This window comes from Canis aureus, chromosome 7 (assembly GCF_053574225.1).
Source record: "Canis aureus isolate CA01 chromosome 7, VMU_Caureus_v.1.0, whole genome shotgun sequence".
Taxonomy (NCBI): Eukaryota; Metazoa; Chordata; class Mammalia; order Carnivora; family Canidae; genus Canis; species Canis aureus.
In genome coordinates this window covers 30633003-30653559 of record NC_135617.1, presented here as the reverse complement: position 1 = coordinate 30653559, position 20557 = coordinate 30633003, and the positions used below count along the sequence as shown (strand labels likewise).

The window sequence follows — 20557 nt, the reverse complement described above, 5'->3', positions numbered from 1 at the left end:
ATCCTTTTTTTTGTACAGAAATAATATTTTTAGCTTTTTTTGCTGTATATTTTAAGGAATAAAGAAGAACTTATAAGAGTTGTCCCAAAGAGCTAGAAAGTTGTGACTATATCTCACCATTGAAACTGCCTCAAATATGATAAGAAAGTTATAAAAGGGGCACCTGGATGACTCAGTCATTTAAGCATCTGCCTTTAGCTCAAGTCTTGATTCCAGGATCCTGAGATTGAGCCTCATGTTCAGGCTTCCTGAGCCTGCTTCTCCCTCACTCTCTGCCTACCACTCTGCCTACTTGTGCTTGCTTGCTCTCTCTGTCTCTCTGTTAAAAAAATAAATAGAATCTTTAAAAAAAAAAAAGAAAAAAAGAAAGTTATAAAACTGTGTCATCAAAAAACCAAAAGTTGTGCATCTAGTGAGGCTATAATAGGGATGGAAACATTTTTCTTACTTCTGAAACAGTGACTGGGTCATGTCCAAGGAGCTTGACTGTGGGTTGTAGACCGACCCCTCCAGCTCCCCAATGCCAAGTGAGTTACAGCAGCTCCTAAGGAGTCATTGTAGGTAGGTTTCATTCTTGCTTATGTCTCTTTTTGCTATGTTCTACCTATAGGAAAGTAAGAAATGCAATCAGTTGGTACTTAAATAAAGTGTTACATATTTTACAGGAAAAAAAAAGTGTCATGAGAAAAGACTTTTTGTCTCTAAATTTTTGTGTAACCACATTTGGGAATGCATTTATAACCAAAGCATGACCCTTCACCTGATGACAACCCTCAGAACAGTAATATAAAGACTATAGAAATAAGTAATGTAAAAGGGAATGATCACAAAATCCATCAGATGATGGCAAATGCCAACTTTTTTATTCTTTACTATAAAATATATTGAAAGATACTTTAAACACCTTTTTATTTTTATTTAATTTCAGTAGTAAAAAACAAACTCTGATTTTTGGATAAAGATCCAGATAAACTTAGGTTGATGATCTAATTGATAAAGAAACACAACACAGTCTATTAAGTAAACTTTTATAACAAAAAAGACTACAGTTTAATTGATATGCTTTTTGCATTTTAATGTCTTTCTAAAAATTAAATATATATGTGTGTGTATATATATATATGAACAAAACTATTGATAAAATATTTTCCCAAAGCAGACAGAACAGTGATGAAATTATAATACAAGGCACACAGAGAGCCAGAGAGAAAAGCCTTAGATCTTGGAATCCCAAATGAGACCAAGCAAAAGTTATGGCCACACTCATTCCCAATTGGAAATGTTTATTATTAATGGAGAAGAAAGTGAATATAAATATAGCATACTCATCATTCAACATTTAAATTCCCCAAAATGACAGAAAGTATTTTAATTACAAACTCAGTATGCATCTCTTGCATTCATTAAAGAAGCCAAACTGCAATGTTATTTTTTCTTTATGAAATTTTCCTTTTGGTATTCAAACCCAGAGAAGGCATCATATTTCCACTTTGACTGCAAATTCAGTAGTGCTGAGGGATACTTAATAGGTGCTTGTGGTGGTTTCAGGGTAAATTCAAAGAAAGTTGAAGTCTTGGATGATTCACAAAGCCAACATCTTTAAGTACAATGGAAAATGCTTTACATGTGGTATTCTTTCTTCTATTGAGAGTATAGATAGTCTAAAGTTCAAGAACAAAGGAAATAAATGAATATGTTGTTGGTTTCTCTGTGTCTATAGGGCAATAATTCATTTTTCCAGCATTTAAAATAATGTCTGATCTTCTAAGCAACAGGTGTATAGTAAATTGGGCTAAAAAGTTGTAAGAATCTAGGTCTAAATGGAGAAACATGTTTTACAGTGGTTGTATTCTTTTCTATTTCTCAGAATAAAGTGATAAGGATTTTTTTAAGGTTTTAAACCAGAACTTCTCGTTGCATTTAAAACTTTAAAATTTAACCAGTTTCACAGATAGTATTGTTTCTCAATGGAATGAACTAAATATTGACCATGAAAAATCAGCTATGATTGCTTCAGGTGATACAAATTCTCTTCTTTAAACCTGATTCTCAAGAACACTTCTGATAAACTAAGAAGCAACAAGACAATGAAGAAGAAATACTGAGCAGCGAGTCAGAAATCTCAGGTCCCTGTTGCTAACAATTTATGTGATTTCAGGCAAGTAATTCACCTCACCTTACAACCTCGGGGAATTATGATGTTGGTGTTTATCTTCAAAGTCCCTTCCAGTGCTAACGTCTTATGATTATATTATTTCTTGGATGTTTCATCTTTACCATAATAATTATATTAATAGCAATCAATAGATATCAATAATAACAACAATAACAAAATGAGAGAGGCATTGGGGAATAATTGGCAGAACACAATGGGAGTCAAGAAGTGTACAATCTAATTACTTCCTCTCAGTAGATTGTGAAATGACCTAGAATGAGATGCTTCCCTGAGTCTTAGTTTTTTTTTTATTTTTTTCTATGCTAGGACAAGTAAAATGCTTTCCCAACCAAATTCTACATAACTCTAGGATTTCATGTATATGCTTCATGAAAAACGACAAACACACACATACACACACACACACACTCCTTTACATATGTAACAGTTGAGAAGAAAAACCAATATATCTGCCTAAATATGTATTTTTCCCAATCAATATCAGAGCCTATCCACTTATTGATTAGTACTGCTACATTATCTTGTTTTATATCATCTCCAAAAGAAAGCATGCCCTGCCATTTCTATTTAATCAAAGAATATCCTGAGATTTTTTCACCAATTTGGCTTTAAATTTATGTTCTTACAAATACTTTTATAATGAACCATGTGAAAAGGAATTGTGCCATTTCAAATATTCATTTTCTCAAGTGTCTCTTTGTTTTTACTGACTTTACAGAAATTGAAGTTATAAATGAAAGTGATACTAATAATATTGCTTTTTTATTTTTATATATTAAGATTCCTTGAAAAATGTTATGTGACTAAAAGATTCATATTTTTAAGCTTGAATATCTTGACTAAACTATTCTGTAAATTCTCTTTTACTTCCAATCTCGAAAAATTTTAAACAAATGGCCAGAGAAAGGATCTAAAAGTTATCTTTTTTTTTAAATATTTCTTTTTTTTTTAATTTTTATTTATTTATGATAGAGAGAGAGAGAGAGAGAGAGGCAGAGACATAGGCAGAGGGAGAAGCAGGCTCCATGCACTGGGAGCCCGATGTGGGATTCGATCCCGGGTCTCCAGGATCGCGCCCTGGGCCAAAGGCAGGCGCCAAACCGCTGCGCCACCCAGGGATCCCAGTTATCTTAAATTAGACACAGAAAAGGCGGTGTTTATAATCTCTGTCAAAGGTAGTTGCCTGCTGAGTTTCTTGTAAAGCAGCTTTCAATCTAGAGAAATGTCACTCTAATCTTGGAAAAGTCCTGACAAGAATCCAAAGTCTTTATTGATAAAGGATCCCTTTCAATCCATAATGAAAATTCTGTTCATTCCAAAGTGAGTTTAGTGGTCTGTCTAGTGGAAACAGAGGAGCTGACTGGAAGTCAGCCTTTATGTGGAGAAAAAACATGCCCATCATGCCAAGGATATTAGTGAGACCAATTCCTTTAGAGTAGCAGAAGTGGTAAATCCTTTCTTATACTATTGTTCCAATGAGGGTGAAATGGAATGATCTATGTTTCTTTAAGCCCAATGAAACTGTAGTTTGCCAAATTATATTAATGATTTTGGATCCTTGTCTATTGAGTGGGCAAATTCCCATGAAATGGGACACAAGAGTTAGAGTAGAATAGAAATGGAAGTGAGGGGATGGCTAATAAAATTAATTATTCTCTCATTTTTAGAGAAATTGGGTAATAAAGTAGGAGCAATGTAAAGGACAAACTCCTGGGCTAATACTTCATTCCCCATTGGTTTGGCTCAGTCCTAGAAATTTGTGAATGGATACACTTATCTGCCTTACCCGTACTAAACAATTATTTTGGTATTTCATTATTTCTAAGAGTATCTCTTGCTAAGCCATTATGGGTCTATCCATAAGTAGACTTTTGGAATACTATGTCCTTTTTTCAAAGCTCAACTTAAATGTCACCTGCCTATTAACAGGTTGTTTTGATTTCCCTACAGGTTCTAATTTCTATCTCTTTTATAAGACCAATCAAAGCTCTAGTGGTGATATTAATATGTCTTTAATATTTCATAACATTATCATTTTAGGACAACGTACGGATGCCTTTTAAAAGTTAATAATAAAAAATAAATAAATAAATAAATAAATAAATAAATGCTAATTATATTTTTAAATTAAAAAAATAAAAGCTAATAATTTGTTTTCTCGTCAAAGGTAAGAAACTGTAATATAGGCAGTGAAAACAGAAGAGCTAAAAATGCATTTATATATTCCAAAGATTGGGATATTACAGAAAATGAAAGAACAAATGATGGCAAATAGTAATCTGATAAGCTAAATAAGAAAGTTCAGTTCCAAAAAATTCATAAAATGGCCACATTTCTGAAAGAGTACATAGTTAGGACTATTTCAGAACATCTCCCACAAGGAGCAGGAAGTTGTGTGCTTCTATAGAAAAGTAGTGACTGCAGCTGGCAAGGAACACTCCTGTCACTCTAGCTTCCTGCACACCCACTACAGGGCACTGAGTGTTTCTACCTTAAGTAGACTGAGAACTCCCCGGTACAATTAACACCATAGGAATCCAATACAATGAAGGACAAGGAAATGAATGAATGAGGTAATGCCAAAAATGCTCATTATTCCTAGTATTTTATTTTAGAAAGAGTTCATAAAATTTCTAATGCTCATTTTGAGTTGTTTAATGAAATACTTCATTTTTTAAAAGATTTTATTTATTTATCCATGAGAGACACACAGAGAGAAAGAGGCAGAGACACAGGCAGAGGGAGAAGCAGGCTGCATGCAGGGAGCCCGACGTGGTACTCGATCCCGGGACTCGAGGATCACGCCCTGGGCCGAAGGCAGGCGCTAAACCGCTGAGCCACCCAAGGATCCCCAAAATACTTCATTTTTATAAGTTATTTATTATGTCCTGTCTGATCTAAAACATACTTTCACTTTTCAATGTGAAAAAGTTAAGCTAAAAGTAGCTTTATAAGAGTTGTTTATCAGGGGATCCCTGGGTGGCTCAGCGGTTTAGCGCCTGCCTTTGGCCCAGTGCGCGATCCTAGAGTCCGGGGATCGGGTCCCACGTCGGGCTCCCGGCCTGGAGCCTGCTTCTCCCTCCTCCTGTGTCTCTGGCTCTCTCTCTGTCTCTGTCTCTCTCTATCATAAATAAATAAATAAATCTTAAAAAAAAAAAAAACTAAATAAAAAAAAAGAAGTTGTTTATCAGGTTTCCTTGAGATTAAGGTCTGAGGATGATTTCTGTCTCCAATCCATTCCTGTAAATATGAAACTGCAGTCAAGCATTGCACATTTATGTCTCTCTAAGAGCAGGTGGAGGCAAAGTAAACCTGATGAGCTTCAGGCTGCTTTTATTCAGTCTGTTTTGTTTGCTTCTTGGTATCCAGATTACCCTGAGTGACATGATTCAAGCTGAAGTTTTCACTGAAGTTCTCATATGATTTTCTTCTCAGATTTGAAAGCAAAAACATAACAACATGAAGAAAATAGTGGTTACTGACCATGATTCTATCAACACCCTTCTGCTTTGCACGTATATGGGGGGAGGCGGGAAGCAGGCAAATCACCCTTGTGATCTTGCATTATTGAATGTAGCTATTCCAGGAAAGGTGGGGAGGAGGTGAATAAACACTTCATCAAAATCTTCAGAGACAGTCAGTGCAGAAAAGCTGTATCACACATTATGTGATCACTTTCCTTTTAATAACTTCTGCTTCCTAAGCTCACTGGTGGCATTAGATTGGTATATAGCTTGAATGACAATGTGCCCCCTTGTCCTCATAAGGCTGGCAGGGTAATAGTAAGGATAATGGTCTGTCCTTCTAGCTTATAGATGTTGTTAACCCCAAAGCAAATTGCACAGTCTATCCTGCTGTGAGTTATTACATAGAAGTTTGACACTTAACCCCAAAGCAAACTGTAGCTCCTCTGTCCTACTGTTGAGTCATTTTTTGTTGTTGTTGAAGTTTGGAATTCTATTTGGAATTTTGGAACACTATTTTACACTTTTTCCCTACTTTTCTCTATTTCCTAGTATCTAATAATTTATGCTATCTATAGTAGTCCGTAAATCATACTTCGAATGCTTAGTGCACACACACCCCAACCCCTGCATTAACATTTGCCATAGCCCTTTGCCCTATTAACTGGCTCTGAGTTCCAAGAGATACACCTGAGAAACATAAAGGCCAAAGTTTCATTTTTGCTTAAATCAGTAGTTGTTCTTATTAAAAAGGCAGACTTCCTAAGCCAGTCCTTGACTTACTAGAGTGAAATCCTGAATGAAAGTGGTGTTGTGAAATCTGCAGTTCTCAATAAGTCCATTTCTTTATATGATTCTTCCATGAACCACACTACGAGAGACACTGGAAGACATAAACATAAAATCTTCATTCTCTGTTTGTTTTCATGCTTCCTTACAAAACTAACCAAGGTTGCAGGGGCAGCATCAAATCTCACACTCCTGCTGCCTGAAGTTCAGTCAACTGCTGTCTCCACCAGCGCTCACTACCCCACCCTCACCCCCATCTAGTTGCTAGCTGCTGGAAGTATACTCTTACCTGACTCTATGGCCAGGAGCTATTGTGAGTGAAAGCACTTCAATTGTGTAGTGAAGGTAACTGATGTCCCCCACTCCCCGAGTCCCTAGAAGAATGGATCACAGGTGACTCACAAACTGTTTGCACATTTTTCTTTCTCTTGGCTCAGTTCAGGCATCAGATTGCGGCTTCCCTGAGTCCTATAAAGTGAGGCAGAGGTTGGAGGTTGAGAAGTCCTGGTAAACAATGGAAAGTGTCCCTCAGGTTAACATGTTACCCTTTTTGTTAAAAGTCACAATTCCTCTCTTGTTTAAATTATAGGTCATTGAGATTATTGCTCATGCTTTCAGTAAACCCAGTAAAAGGAAACATAAACTCACACACTCTAGTGGGTGGAAGAAAATTACTAAAATAATAAAATGAAATGAGCAGAGGTTAAGGGAGGAAGCCTACGATTTTTAATAGAAACCACTTATGGCTAAAGGATCCATTATGTTAGCTGTTTTTTCAATTTTAGAACATTATAGTTCAGTCTTTTAGATAATTAAATGAATTTCTTCTGTGACTTCTACCCTCTCTTTAAAGCTATCAGAATTCATGAAACTCATATTAAAAAGTATCTCATTTCAATACTTTGATTATTATGCTAAAAAGTTCCTTCTTGGATTGAGCCAAATTCTTCCACTTTCTAGGTTCCACAGCTGGTTCTGGATATACTTTATGGCACACTATTATCGATGAAGGTCCTAGACTTAAAGGATAAGTCCTTCACGTAATTTAACACAATGCTTATGCCCATGTTCTTAGATATAGCAAACATTCCTTTCCAGTGACATTTCCAAGTTCCTGGAATTCTCATTGTGTTTGCCTCTGGAAAAGTGCATGTTTACCCATGTCTCTTAGAATGTGATCCTCTGAATTAAACAGAATACACTAGGCATGGCGGGACATGTTCTAAACACTGTGTTTTTATAATACAACCTAAAATTTCATTCATTCATTAGTTAGTTATTAGTTAGTTTATTGCAATCATCACAAAAATATTCAAATAGAACTTAAAAGTCAGCTAAAACATTTAGTTCTCTCCTTACCACATACACTTCCATGCTGGTATTTACCCAAACCTTCGCATTCTATACTAGTTGTTTTAGTTTTTAAAAATGTAAATGTATAACTAAATGCATTTATCTATAGAACTTAATCTATTTTGTCTGGAATCATTAGGTTCACAGAATGAATGATGATTCATTTTTTCCAGTATTTAAACTTTCCTTCCAAGCATCATACCTCAAATGTAATAGACCTGTTATTTGGGGGGAAAAATTGAAGTAAATATTATTGGAAAATTTTCAGATTCTCAAGATCTACTTATTACAAAAAACAAATAAACCAAGGTATTACTTACCAAATCATTTCTACTTGTTGATGATAGATAAATAGATAGATTAGATAGATAGATAGATGATAGATAGATAGATAGATAGATAGATAGATGATAGATACATAGATGATAGATACATAGATAGATGATAGATATAGATATATGGGAAATATATATACATAAATGATTTATATATCATAGATATTCTATGATTGTATTCCTTTCTAAGACATATATGATAGATGTATATATCAGACATGAATCTATTTTAATTTAGCTATCTCTGTCTTATGTCAGAAAGTATTTATATAATCTCATTTATGTCCATCACAATTCAATGGTTATTGAATGCTTATAATTAATATATTTAACAAATATTTATTCAACATCTAACATAGTAACAGGCTTAGGTGCTAAGTACATACTGATGAATAAAACAGTCATGGTATCTGGTCTCATGGAGCACATAAGTTACAATCTAGTGGTGAATATACATGCCAATATACATGCAAAGAAAATACCTATACAACTACACTGTGTGATAAGCCTGACAATGTAAAAAAAAAAAAAAAAAAAAGAAAGAAAAACAGCTTGGATGACCTACTTTAGTAGGGTGGTCTGTGTAGCTTTTTTAAAATCAACCCCAAACAAAGTATTCATTACCAATAAAAAAAATCAATTCCATTTCTGTCATAGTTTATAATGGCTATTTGGAACTGTGCATCTGTTCAAAGGTTTTTGTGGCTATTTGAGTAAGCCTTAAAACACCATTATTATATAGTTTTGAGACAGACAATGCATTTGATCTGAGATATGGAAAAAATGATGGTTGAAATAATTCTACTGCCTTAAATAGGGTTCTGAGTTTTTAGTTTTTTTGTGGGATCCTTAGGAACAAACCCCGTAATTCATAATTGTAACCCTTTTGGTTTGTCATAAATTTATTGCTATTGCCAAATGCTATCAATTTAGGAAACACATTACAAAGTCTTGAAAACAGAGCTGTGCAATTATGTGATCATAGTTACATCCCTTGATGGTATTAAGTTTGCTAGGAATTTCTAGGCTGAGTAGTAGCAGTTTTCTGGAATTTCTTAAAGCCATCATTTGGCTGCCTCTTGCAAAGTTTTTCCCAATAAAATAAGATGAAAGAAATAGTATTAGTTAACTTTATCAATTTTTATTAATGAAAATAAATGTATTGTGTCTGATTAGTTTTAAATGTATTGTGTCTGATTAGCTTCCACGAAGGAAGAAGTACTTATTCTGAGTTTACTTTACCTAATTAAAAGAAGAGTTTGGGAAAAGCAATGAAATAGACTATATCCAGGAATTGGTGACCTAGTGGAAGAGAAACTAACCAGAATCCAGGGAATTAAGCAAATAGTCAAAGCTCGGGGCTCCAACAATAATTCCATGTCACAGAGCTTATCTGAACAATGACATGGAAGATTCAGACTAAAATGGGTATGAGGAATTTGTCTAATTCTGGGAATGATGGAAAGGGGTAAGTCTTTAGAAATGAATAGAAAGATACAGAGGTTATCAGATCCATAGCAAGTTCCAAGCCATTCCACAAGTCCCTCAAAAACAGGAATGTTGGAGAAGTGAATCAGGCCTAACCCACAGAAAATGAGCCTAGTGATAAATTAGGCCCCAAGCTAGTAAGTAGAGTTTAGAACTAGTCTCCTCGCTGCCTCAATAACTTCCTGTGTCTTAGTACAGGCAGAGAAATTTCTGATAAAGAAAAAACCCACCCAGAAGCCAGGTAAATTGCCTAACCCAAATAGCTCTTTTATTATTTAGGTGTCCAATAAAAGGTTAATATGGACTACATAACTGCAGACTATGTTCAAACCCATGGGAAAGTTGAATTCATAATAGGAACAGTTTGGAGAACTCCTGGGTTGAGGGAAATGAGTTGAACAGTGAAGCTTGGAGGAAAACCCAAAAGTCTGACAAAATTTGAACAAAGGTATAGCAGAATTAGTCCATGAACTGGCTTTAGAGACAAGGGGAGGGAAGATGGACAGTGAGGTAAGGGCCAAAGTTGAAGGAGAGATATGATCTGGGCTAGTGAAAGAATAGACAATTCCAGAAAGCAGGAGAAAATTAATTGAGGATTAACTAATTAATTTTTAGCGTCCTCTCTTTAGGACTCCTCTCCAAGTAAGAAACATAAATATCAGGATTGACTGGACCCGAGTTCTTGGTGATTAAATGCTGAGGAGGAATTAAATGGGATGCAGCTAGGTCTACTGGTGGAGGCAGGGATCTGTTTAAGTCAGGAGGCGGAAGCTCTGGCCTTAAGTTGGGATTCAGACTGGCTTGTTCAACACAGTAGTATTTAAAATGGGCTTCCCCACTGGGAAAGTTTGTGGAGACAAACTGTCTGCCTAGTGCAGACAAAACTAAATGCAAAAGCCTTCTGATGTAGAGTTGAGACAGATCAAGAACTAATGGCTCAGAAGGTCATGGGGGTAATAACAAGCAGACTGCACCTCAACCTATGCAGTGGTGCTAGGAGTGTTTTTTATTTGCTGATCTGTGACTTCATTATTGGTTCACACAGAGGGGCAAGTAGCTTCAATTAGCTCATTTATTAATGGTACCCTCTGGAACAGGCTGGTTGGGAGCAAAGGCTGATAGTGACGATAAGCCATGAGGTATGATGTGACCAAATTTTCAGGAAACTGACATTTGCGCAGAACTTACATCTGCATGATTTCCTACTCTGTCCTAATATGCTAGGCATGTGCACCTTGGTAACTTGGCAGCAGGAAATGGCATCTCCAAAACACTGAAGTAGTGGTTTTGTCATCTTGATGAAACCAGACAGATCAACAAATCACAGGGATTATGACAGGAATCACAATTACTCCCATACTTTGGGCTGAAGAACCATGTTTGAATCAATGAGGATATCCTTTTCCAATGATGTAGGTACATGGAGAGACAAGGGAGGGATGGGCAGCAGAAAGATCAGTTGGTTCAATCCAAATGCTCAAGGAAGGCCTTCACAGAGAAATTGCAAATGGATCACCCTCACATCCAAGAATACAAAAACAAGTTTATAATAACAAAATCATCATGTGGCACCTGGGTGGCTCAGTAGGTTAAGTGTCTGCCTGCAGCTCAGGTCATGATCCCAGGGTCCTGGGATGGACCCCACCTGCCCCATTAGGCTCCGTGTTCAGTGGAGAGCCTGCTTATCCCTCTCCCTCTGCTCCTCCCCAGCTCATGGTCTGTCTCTAGTGTGCTCACTCTCTCTCTCTTTCTCAAATAAATAAAATCTTAAAAGTAAAATAAAACAAAATCATAGCTTCTCCATGAACTCTTCCATATCCATGTCTATGTAACCAAGTGAAGAATTTAGAAAATTCTTTATGCACATGGATTCTTCTAGACACAAAACAACTTTGTAAATAATCAAGTTCTGTACATTTCATTTCTTCTTTAAGATTTTATTTATTTATTCATGAGAGACACAGAGGGAGAGGCAAAGACATAGGCAGAGGGAGAAGCAGGCTCCTGGTAGGGAGCCCATTGCAGGACTTGATCCCAGGACCCTGGGATCACACCGTGAGCCAAAAGCAGGCACGCAACAGCTGAGACACACAGGTGTCCCAAATTCTATACATTTCAGATTTAAATCCTTATGGCACTGTTTTGGAAGAACTGTTCATTGTGAAGTATGTCTCCACAAAGACTGACACCATGTGAATTTCCACTCTAGAAAACAGTATGGAGGTTTCTCAAGAAGTTAAAAATAGAGCTACCCTATGACCCAGCAATTGCACTACTAGGTATTTACCCCAAAGATACAAGTGCAATGATTCAAAGAGGCACTTGCACCTCAATGTTTATTGCTGCAATGTCCACAATAGCAAAACTGTGGAAAGAAGCAAGATGTCCATTGACAGATGACTGGATAAAGAAGGTGTAAAAATATATATATATGGAAATATATTTTTTATTTTTTTATTTTTATTTTATTTTTTTAATTTATTTTTTATTGGTGTTCAATTTACTAACATACAGAATAACCCCCAGTGCCCGTCACCCATTCACTCCCACTCCCTGCCCTCCTCCCCTTCTACCACCCCTAGTTCGTTTCCCAGAGTTAGCAGTCTTTACGTTCTGTCTCCCTTTCTGATATTTCCCACACATTTCTTCTCCCTTCCCTTATATTCCCTTTCACTACTATTTATATTCCCCAAATGAATGAGAACACATAATGTTTGTCCTTCTCCAGTTGACTTACTTCACTCAGCATAATACCCTCCAGTTCCATCCACGTTGAAGCAAATGGTGGGTATTTGTCATTTCTAATAGCTGAGTAATATTCCATTGTATACATAAACCACATCTTCTTTATCCACTCATCTTTCGATGGACACCGAGGCTCCTTCCACAGTTTGGCTATTGTGGCCATTGCTGCTATAAACATCGGGGTGCAGGTGTCCCGGCGTTTCATTGCATTTGTATCTTTGGGGTAAATCCCCAACAGTGCAATTGCTGGGTCGTAGGGCAGGTATATTTTTAACTGTTTGAGGAACCTCCACACAGTTTTCCAGAGTGGCTGCACCAGTTCACATTCCCACCAACAGTGTATGAGGGTTCCCTTTTCTCCGCATCCTCTCCAACATTTGTTGTTTCCTGCCTTGTTAATTTTCCCCATTCTCACTGGTGTGAGGTGGTATCTCATTGTGGTTTTGATTTGTATTTCCCTGATGGCAAGTGATGCAGAGCATTTTCTCATATGCATGTTGGCCATGTCTATGTCTTCCTCTGTGAGATTTCTCTTCATGTCTTTTGCCCATTTCATGATTGGATTGTTTGTTTCTTTGGTGTTGAGTTTAATAAGTTCTTTATAGATCTTGGAAACTAGCCCTTTATCTGATATGTCATTTGCAAATATCTTCTCCCATTCTGTAGGTTGTCTTTGAGTTTTGTTGACTGTATCCTTTGCTGTGCAAAAGCTTCTTATCTTGATGAAGTCCCAATAGTTCATTTTTGCTTTTGTTTCTTTTGCCTTCGTGGATGTATCTTGCAAGAAGTTACTATGGCCGAGTTCAAAAAGGGTGTTGCCTGTGTTCTTCTCTAGGATTTTGATGGAATCTTGTCTCACATTTAGATCTTTCATCCATTTTGAGTTTATCTTTGTGTATGGTGAAAGAGAGTGGTCTAGTTTCATTCTTCTGCATGTGGATGTCCAATTTTCCACATGCAGAAGAATGAAACTAGACCACTATACACACACACACACACACACACACACATAGAATATTACTCAGCCATCAGAAAGGATGAAATCTTACCATGTATATCAACATGGATGGAACTGGAGTGTATTATGCTGAGAGAAATAAGTCAATGAGAGAGATAATTAATATATGGTCTTACTCATAGGCGGAATCTAAGAAACAGTGAAGAGAATCATAGGGGAAGGGAGGGAAAATGGAATGGGAAGAAATCAGAAAGGGAGACAGACATTCTTAACTATGGGAAAGAAACTGAAGCTTGCTGGAGGAGATGTGGTGTGGGAATGAGGTAACTGGGTTCCAGACATTCAGGAGGATATGTGATGTGATGAGCACCACGTGTTATATGCAACTGATGAATTACCAAACTCTACATCTGAAACTAATGTACTATGTGTTGGCTAATTATTTAAACGAAAAAAAAAAAAAAAAGAAAGTAAAAAGGCAAGTCAATTACTTTTATCCAAAGAACAGAAAACAATAAACCAGTTTGTTTTTTCCCTCCAATGACAGTAGTTTTCATTCTATTAAAGAATTTCAAAAACACACAAAAATACTTGGGTGAAGAAAAGAGATATCTTATTATCTTAGTGTCCTTATATCTAGTCTTATTGGTGTTCATTTTCTTCAGAAGTTAGATGAGGGGACAGCCATATTTACCAGAGTAAATTCAACTCTGCAGAAAAACTTAGTGGCACAATCGGGTGTCCCCTTATTATTAAGGGAGAGAAGAGTAACATGATCTGACTGAAATCCAAAAGGCATTCTTTATTAGCCAAAAATAAAATCTATTTTGCTTTTTTTTTTTAGGTTAAAAAGTTGCACTTTCAAAAAAAAAAAAAAGAAAAAAGAAGTTGCTCTTTCTTAGTAAAAACATGCTTTTTTCTTAGAGAGTTCAAAAATTCAGGCAACATAAGTCATAAATCGTAGCTTAAATGATTTCTCTCTAGTTGGCTAGTTACCAAGCTGTGACTTAAAGGTGCCCATCATAGCCTGCTCATTTTTTTCCAAGGTAACCCACACACCACCATGAATCAGGGGTTACTCCATAACGATGAACCATAAAATCATGTCTATATGTTAGTCCTTTATTATTCCTCTTCAACATATTCTCTAAACCAGACTCTGGTTTCAATCTGTTTTTCATCCTCTAGAAATTATTAGTTTAATTTCCAATGGAATCTGTTACTGATTTTTCAAGGCAATACTATAATTCATCTTATTCAAAATTTGTATAGAATAATATATTTTCACTTAAATCTAATTTGATATAAAACAACTAAAACTAGGAAATGTCATGTTAAGTGGTAAATGTACTGCAACTGCTTGAAAATTGATCTATCACCAATTAAGAAACTGTGAAGCACACAGGCTATTATGCTTCATTTGTTTTATATATGGTTTCAATAGTAACCTTATGTTCTCCAGACTTTCTAAAATATGTTCAAGATAATGGCATAAGTCCAGTTTTTCCTTCTTTTAATTTAAAAACTGGAACAACCAGAAAATCTTTAGATTTCTTCAGTTGAATTGCATAAAGATTGAGGCTGCTAATATGAGAGTTTAGTATCTGACATTTACATCAATCCATTTTCTAAATAAAATACTGGAATATGTGTATTTGTAGAATTTTAAGTACATGTTTTCTCTGCTATCCAAAAGTAGAACATTCCTGTGAAACTTTTCAAAGGCTGAAAAGGCATAAAGCAAAGAAGCAATTATTATTAGTTTATATTTAAATTTTTTTTAGCTGTCTTAGACTAAAAAAATAACCTCTCTTAGGCTTTTATGATACCTTAGGACACATGAGGCTAATGGATGTACAAAATAAATTGAGATCATGCACAGATACTCACAGACATGGTTCAAACCTATGGTGGCTTGATGTTGAACAACTTGGTGTACTTACAGGGAAGGAGCTTGGGGGTGACACTCTTCTATAAAGGCTGGGGTGTGCTCTGCTTCTATAAAGGCTCACTGCCAAAGAAACGGTGAATGCTATTTTTGCTTTTTGTGCAAAAGTGAAAATCTTCAGATTTCTTTTGGTTAGCAAAAACAGGTACTAAGGTACTAACATAGGTCTTTCACATAAAAGTGAAGTGGCATACTGAAAACTTTCAAAAAGTGGGGGATACCTATACTTGAAGAATGTGGAGAAAATTGCTGGTGGTTTGGGCCCACCCTTTAGCAAAACAGAATCTATTCCCAATAGCTGGTAATCAGGATATCTCACACTTCAATCATTTTTGGCAAGAAGAAATCTCACATTTTGATTACAGTTCATAGGATTTATTTATGCTATGCCCCAAAAGAAGGCAAGTCATGCCAGAAGATTGTCTTTGCTTACCCAGGGGAATAAATTTCAAAATATATAATCAAGGTGTCATAAAACTTATTTTCTTCTTCATTTGTTCTTTTCAACATTTTCTTCTTCAGAATTATGACTTCATAATGGCCATGTGCCATACTGCTAGTCATTAGAAATACAAAAGAAAAACAAATATATCTGAATCCAACCTTAGCACTGAATCGGACTTTGCCTTATCTTACTGCTATTCTCTGTCTTTTCTACTATCAGCTGGCCCTTTTTTCTCCTCTCCTGATATCTAATATTTGTGGGGTAAGGTTCAACAGTTAAATTTCAGTGTTAACGTGAAAGTTTCAACAAAAAGGATAGAATCACTCAACAACAGTTACTTACAGTGGGTGGGGAACAATTTTTCAAGGCTTTTAATATTTCATGTGAAGGGAGTTGCAGTAAAGAAGGAGGAATTGAACCTGAAGCTGTAACTTTAGAGCTTGTGGAGCCTTTCTGTACTGTTTCCTAGAAGCCAAGATGCTGTCTCTGAGTTATATGGCATCCATGCTATACACATATGGAAGCTTGCATTCAGCACTGCCTGACCCAGCAGACAAGGTAATTAGGCACACATTTGAGGGTAAGATCCTAATACTATCAGGAGCTAAGTCACATTCTCAAATATCACCTTTATTAGTATAAAATTAACTTTTGGCTTCATTTATCAATTTGTAGACAACCTGAATGGGTAAAACAGTGGAATTTACTGAGCCTCCTCAAATTCAATACTTTTCTCCCTCATGCATTATTTGTTGACCTCCAACCTCACCCTATCCAACTCCTATTCAGTTTAGAACTAGGATTCTGGAAACTATCTTCATTTGTGTTTTGGGAATACCCAATTAATGATTACATTTTTCAAAGTGAGACTATGCTACCCTTCAGTGGCAAATTCTCACCACCTGCTCACTCCCCTCCTGAAACTCATAAAATATCCCAATTATGTGTTTTTTAGGTATAAAATCAGTAGAACTCTAAGTCAGTCATGGCATCTCATGAAAGAAAAATGGGGTATGAAGGAATACTATCAATGGAAACACTTAATAAATATTTAGCATTGACCCAGTCGGTACACATTTAGGTGAATTCTGAGCTCTACAGTTCTACCAGCTGTAGTTTGATACTGAAGTAGCAAGAAATACATGCAGGCAAGTTAATTTATTCTTTTTTTATGATGTCTCTTTTCTCTTTCTTATTCCACTGAAACATGCCCTACTCCAGAGACATTACCCAGAATCTATTAACACAAATGTTGAATCATATAGGCCACACCCAAACTGGGAGTGTGTAGCAGAATCATCATTGCTTCTATGATGGGTAGCATAGACATAAACCCATGAAAACTGGAAGAAATTAGAGAGGCAGGTTATAGGTATAGTAGGTTTGCCTGTTTCTCCTGAGTGCCATTAAGGCTTAACAATGACTCTTTATTCAATAGGATAGAAATATAATGTAAATGACAAGAGAAAATTTCATCCCTCTGGCTTAGGGGGAACATGCAAGAAGAGGCTAAAAAGAAAAAGAGGATCAGGGATGAGGCATTACTTATTGGATTGCTTATTCACCCCTCAGACTTAGGTAAGACTAAATGAGGATTGTTAGCCATGTCAAGAGAAACAGTAGGGGAGGACGACAGGGATAGGGGACTTTTGGTTTGCTTTAAGTTGTATCATTGGGAGGAGATGGTCTCATGAGTGCCTCTGCAGCTCTGAAGCCAGGCAGGATTAAGAATATTAAAGCAAAGTCAGAGATACAGCTTGTTAGGGTCTGAATATGTATTTGTAGGGTCTGAGTTAATTTTTCTTTGTTTTGTAAAGATTTTATTTATTTATTTATTTATTCATGAGAGACACAGAAAGAGAGAGAGGCAGAGACACAGGCAGAGGGAGAAGCAGGCTCCATGCAGGGAGCTCGATGTGGGCCTCGATCCTGGGACTCCAGGATCATGCCCTGAGCAGACACCCAACTGCTGAGCCACCGAGGCGTCCCCTGAGTTAATTTTTCTAGGCTCTCTTTAATTCCCTTGTGGCATGCGTGGGGCACTGAAGTTCTTTTTGTTTCTTGCATAGGTACACAGTACTATAAGTTGTATTTATTTGTAATTTATCCAAGATCTCTATGTTTTATTTTTACTAGCATGCTAGCTCAGTGTCCACATTTTGAATCATTGTCACAATATTTCTCCCAGAACAGGCAGATCTGAATTTGGTAGTAGTTCAACATCTCTCTTCCCATTTTCTTTTCATATTTTACCAACAGGCACTTCTCCTTAATATCTATGATAATACTAAAAGGGAAGGTGCATCCAATCCAGAGTCCTCTTTGATCACTCTCTGGTGACTTAGGCACTCAAGGCCAAGTCTTTCTGAGTATGGGTCTCTTTGTTGTCTCTAAAGAAAATAAGCCCTACTGTGCCTTGAGATTGTAAATCAGAGGCATAACTGGAAATTTTGGTGTTCAAAGCCTTTCTCCCTTAGAAATCACTAGGATGTATACAAGTGCCTATAATTTATAAGCTACTCTCTAAAACCTGATGGCTCCGTGAGGGTCCCTAAGATACCAGATTAGTCACATCACTTTATATCTGGATATTAATAACCTAGCTGAGAATCACCTGCCAGCAACATCCCTGAGAGGAACATACAAACTAAAGACTGCAAAGAAGAGAACAAGGGGCTTCCAAGTTTGCTGAGCTGAAGGAAAAGATAGATCGTTGTTCTGGAAAAAAGCTGGAAGATGGTCCCAAGTTCTTGAAATCTGGGGATGCTGCCATTGTTGATATGGCTCCTGGCAAACCTATGTGTGTTGAGAGCTTCTCTGACTATCCTCCTCTGGGCCATTTTGCTGTTTGTGACATGAAACAGATGGTTGTTGTGGGTGTCATCAAAGCAATGGACAAGAAGGCGGCTGGATCTGGCAAAGTCACCAAGTCTGCCCAGAAAGCTCAGAAGGCTAAATGAATTCTATCCCCAATACCTGCCACCCCAGTCTTAATCAGTGGTGGAAGAACGGTCTCAGAACTGTTTGTGTCAATTGGCCATTTAAGTTTAATAGTAAAAGACTGGTTAATGATAACAATGCATCGTAAAACCTTCAGAAGGAAAGGAGAATGTTTTGTGGACCATTTGTTTTATTTGTTTTTTTTTGTGTGTGTGTGTGTGTGTGTGTGCATGTGTGGCAGTTTTAAGTTATTAGTTTTTAAAATCAGTACTTTTTAATGGAAACAACTTGACCAAAAATCTGTCACAGAATTTTGAGACCCATTAAAACAAAAGTTTAATGAGAAAAAAAAAAAAAAACAACGAAGAGGACAAGGGACCCTGTAACTTCCTATAGACAAAGGCTATGCTTCCAAGGGCTCAAAAATGTTACATTTTTCTCTTTGTCATATTATTCCATCACAAGGATTTTTAACGTGCAAATACAAATGTCACAGTCCTTATAATACTTGGTCAGCAAATGCCTTGAAAATTCATTGTGAAATCTCATTATCAGTTCGTATTCAATAAAGTCCCTAGTCTAAGTAAAATCTATGGAATTAAAAAAAAGCAAGGAATTTCAAAATTTTAAGAACTGATTAAGAAAGGATTTGGATAATTTAAAATACTCATTTCCATATGATTAGTGTTTCACTGGGGGCAGGTGGAAATTCTTATTAAATCCTATCTTAGTAACTTCCACACTTGTCTTCCCCCTGATTGCTTCCAATTTGGTAGCCAAAATGTAATTTTTAAATATAGCAACTCACATTAAGTTAATATCCTACTCAAAACACCTGCATGGTTTCCCATAATTCTTAAAATCTCAAATTCTTACCACAGCTTACATACTACAAACATGTAGCTCTCTTGCAAATTTATCTTCTACAATATTCCTTCTTGCTCACTCTCTTCCAGCCATATTGTATTTTTGCTGTGCCTTTAACATACCAGGTACACTCTACTCTCAGGGCATTTGCACCTGCTATTCTCTCTGCCTGGTATTACCTTCCTCCAGTTACGGACACACTCATCCCTTCACCTTTTTGGAATCATTGCCCCAAATCAGCTTCTCAGAGAGAAAACTCAGATCAGTGATCTGAAAAGAACATTTCCAGTCCCTCTGTACTCTTACATTGTTTTATTTTTTTTATTTTTTTTTAATTTTTAATTTATTTATTAATGAGAGATACAGAAAGAGAGGCAGAGACATAGGTAGAGGGAGAGGCAGGCTACCTATGGGGAGACTGATGCAAGGCTCAATCCCAGGACCCCAGGATCATGACCTGAGCCAAAGGTAGATGCTTAACCACTGAGTCACCCAGGTGCCCCCTCTTACATTGATTTATTTCTCTCAAAGCAATACCACTATCTGACATTATGTTATATATTTATTTGCTGCCTCCCTAAGAGATATTAAATGTTTTGTAATATAAAGTAATGGAAGTAATGGTGTCCAATATATAGAATAATGCAATAGTAGCTACACAATAAATATTTATTGAATAAATGAATTTTATTTTAGACATTGTTATAAATAAAATCAGTGTATTTATGTGATGTGATCTGGTTTGTTACTTGATTTTTAAATTGGTAGACATAAGAGCATAACATCTGTACCTCATCAAATTAATTTTGTTGTGTCACAAGTGGCAAGCCCATTTTCTGACCGTTTTCCAGAATTCAAACCATGCTAGTCTTTGTGAGGAACTCAATAAAGAATTAAAGAAGTTGATTTACACATAGATTTTCCACGAAGAGAGAACCTAATTATGTCATTTGTTATGAAAATCATGACCCAAAGGCTGTGTTTAATACTAGTAGAAGCCAAACCAGAGGATACTTGGAAAATATTGTTCTTCTTTGACTTTAACATTA

At 36.3% G+C, this 20557-nt stretch overlaps 1 long non-coding RNA gene across 1 annotated transcript in view; it reads right to left on the bottom strand.

Annotated features, from left to right (window-relative positions):
* Window positions 1-6700: 6700 nt before the first annotated feature.
* The window catches only part of LOC144317209 (uncharacterized), a 293885-nt gene continuing 280028 nt past the window's right edge, over window positions 6701-20557 (bottom strand). Inside the window, exon 7 of the long non-coding RNA XR_013383151.1 lies at window positions 6701-6897. This is a non-coding gene — a long non-coding RNA (uncharacterized LOC144317209). The remainder of the gene's footprint in view (window positions 6898-20557) is intronic.